Source organism: Myotis brandtii, unplaced genomic scaffold (genome assembly GCF_000412655.1).
Source record: "Myotis brandtii unplaced genomic scaffold, ASM41265v1 scaffold45, whole genome shotgun sequence".
Lineage (NCBI taxonomy): Eukaryota > Metazoa > Chordata > Mammalia > Chiroptera > Vespertilionidae > Myotis > Myotis brandtii.
Window position 1 is genome coordinate 6,856,785 of NW_005367209.1, and position 3,206 is coordinate 6,859,990.

Consider the following 3,206-nt stretch of genomic DNA (forward strand, 5'->3'; position numbering starts at 1 on the left):
CAGCCTCTCCCCGTGCCCTCTGCACCGCGAGACTCCTCCGGCGGGACCCGGAGCCGGGGAGGGGGCGCGTCCCGCTGCTGGGGTCCAGGGGGGAGGGGAGTGAAGATGAGGCCGATGATGTCACGGATGCTTCGTCGGGCCTGGGGAGCAGTGGAGGCCGGAGGGGGTGCGGCCCGGATTATGTCACCTCTCCCTCTGCGCCCCGCCCCCCGGGGCCACACGCGTTGGTGGGGAGCGCGGGGAAGGAGGCCGGGATTTCCCCCTCCGCAGAGACCCCCTGGGCACCTTCTCGGGACGGCCTGTGGCCGGGGTCTCTGTGGCGCTGCGGGACTGTAGGCTGTAGGTGAATGGCGAACACCCCCACCCCTCCGCGCGGAGACTCGTGTGTGTGCGCGTGTGTGTGATGGGGGGGGAGGCAGAGAATTGCTGTCAGCCCCCACAGTCCTGAAACCACGGGCTACATCAGACCCAGGACCTATGGGATGGACCACCTTCACCCGTTGTCGCCAAGGGAAGATGGATCTCCCCTCACACATCCCAACCAAGAAGTTCTGGAGACCTCTGCACCCCCAAAAGATTTACAGTGCCCCCGATCTCTTTTCTCCCTTAGTCCTTCCCAGAAGACCTTCCTGATTTTCCTGTCTGGATTCATTGCCTCTTTGCATTGCTCATCACTAGCAATCCCACACATATTCTCTCTGCATCTCCTCAGTGCCAGAGCCCAGGGACCCCCAGGACTTTGCAATCTGTGCCCCGTGGGCACCCACAGGCCAGCACTGGGGAAGCCTCAGAATGAAATCTCCATTAAGTAGCCTGAGCCAAGAGCTCTAAGACCCCTTCCTGCCATGGCAATCAGGATGCTGTCCTGGGAGGCAGCATTTGGATTGGGCCTTGAAGGATGCAGGATGGGTTCAGAGATCTGGGAAGAGACTGTGGAGTGGAAAGGGGCTCAGATCAGGGGAAATAGGATGTGCAGTGGGAGAGGCCTTGGGGGCCCTGCTGCAAGCTCTGCTCTGGTTCTGGGGGCTGAGAGGAATGCCAGGCATTTCACCCACAATACATATACTTCTTAAGATTCCTGTAAGGTAGGTGTGAGAATCTGAGGTGAAATACGCTGCACACAGTTCCACCCCTAATTTATATTTGGAGCTGATGCCTCCAGAACTCTGTCTAGTCTACTGCGCTTGGTGCTGCTCATGGAAGAATTTGGGCAGAGCAGGGACGAGATCAGCTTTGCCCTTTGGAAAGATTTCCCTGACAGCTGTGCAGGAGAGGGAGTGCAGAGGAAGAAAGGCCAATGAAGAGCCCCCTGCAAAGGTACTGGCAGGAGGGGCTGCTGAGATCTTTAGGAGGTGAATGGGCCGAGCTTGGGACCTCTGAGACTCCAAGAGAAGGTGGACTGTTCCTAGTTTTGGGAGGGACACTGGTAGGGAGGGACAGTGATAACTGGGTTGGAGGGACCTGCCCATGTAACCCACATGGAGAATCCACTTGGGCTCTTTGTGACTGCTAATACTGTAAGTAATTTCCCAGGCACTGAAGGTTGACGGGACAGAGATAGAGGTAGAGTCAAGCAACAGGCTGTCATCCAGGGTGTTGAGCTGATGCCATAAGGCTGCCATTGCAGACCATACTCAGCTATTGGGGCCAGTTCAGGACTCTGACCCATAGCAAAGCTCAACTCAGTTTCTGCCTATCAGGGAAGCATATGCCCCTCCTTATCTTGCCAGCTCCTTGCTGGGGTTCTGAGGAAACAGGCTTGGAATAGGCAAGAGACAGAATGCTTGCATGGGGTTACCCATGACAAATTAGAATTATGCCAAGAAACTCTTTGGGGAATGAGGCTTGAGGGAGAATTGCTTTGGGTTGGCAGTAAAGGATTCCCAGGTAAAGCACCAGTATAAGAGGCTTAGGAGCTCTGGCTGATTTGGCTCAGTGGATAGAGCCTCGGCCTGTGGACTGAAGGGTCCTGGGTTCAATTCTGATCAAGGGCATATGCCTGGGTTGCGGGCTCGACCCCCAGTAGGGGGCATGCAGGAGGCAGCCAATCAATGATTCTCTCTCATCATTGATGTTTCTATCTCTCTCTCCCTCTCCCCTCCTCTCTGAAATCAATAAAAATATTTTTTTAAAAAAGGCTTAGGAGACAGTCCTGGGACCCCATTTCCACCCAAGACCCTGCGTATCTGAGTCTGGCTAGGGATCATACACTCTAGGGAAATGGTGGGGCAGAGTGGCATATGACCAGCCCCAACCTATGGTCAGAATCTTGTTTCCTGGATCTCAGAGAAGGTAGTAGTACTGCATGCTTGTATTGCACCTTACAGTTTACAAAGCACCTTCCCAAGCATTACTATCCCTGTCACTCTCGTGATCAACATGATTACTTCTGAGGTTTGCTCATGCTCACACCCAGGCCTCTGGTGCAGCCCCCTTGCCTATATCTCCAGTCTCACTTCCTTCAGCATATCAACACACTCACGTTTCTACCATGTTTAATTTTAAAATTAGAAAAAAAGCCCTTGGACCCCAAATCACTTAAATGACTGCCTTCTTTGGCCTTCTTTTAGTAGGGAACCTCCTGTCTCTCCCTCCAGACCCCTCTACTCCTGGCTTTGCCTTGCACTACCTTTCTGAAACCATTCTCTCATAGACATCAGTGAAATCCAGGGCGCACTCTCCAATCCCAATTCTACCTGGCCCGTTTTTAACACCAGAATTGCACCCACATTCTTGAAAGCCCCCATCTTGTTCCGCAGGGCTTGCCTTCTGGCCTTCCTCCTGCTCCTACACTGTCTCCCAGGCTTCTGAGGCGCTGTTATCCTAGCTCGTTGCTGGGCCCCACCCACACTATCCTTGAATGCTGATGATGCTCAGTCTCTCTTCTTCTCCCTCCCTCCCTCTCTCCCTCCTTCCTTCTCCAGTATGTGAGAGATACCTTTCTCTGGTCTTCTCCAAAGTTTACAGTTTACAGCCCTTTTCCCCCAAACAGTCTCCCCCTGTCATGTTAAATGTGTCATGCCCACCCTGTTGCCTCAACCCAGATCCTTCTTTGCCCCTACCCCCTGAACTCCATCTGTATGAAGTTTTGTCAGTTTTTCCTCCCAAATCCTGCCCAGGCCTTCCCACTGGTTCCAAGCTTCAGGCCACTCAGCCTCCATCCTCAGCTGCTTAGCTGCTTCCTATACTGTACGAGGGATGGTGAG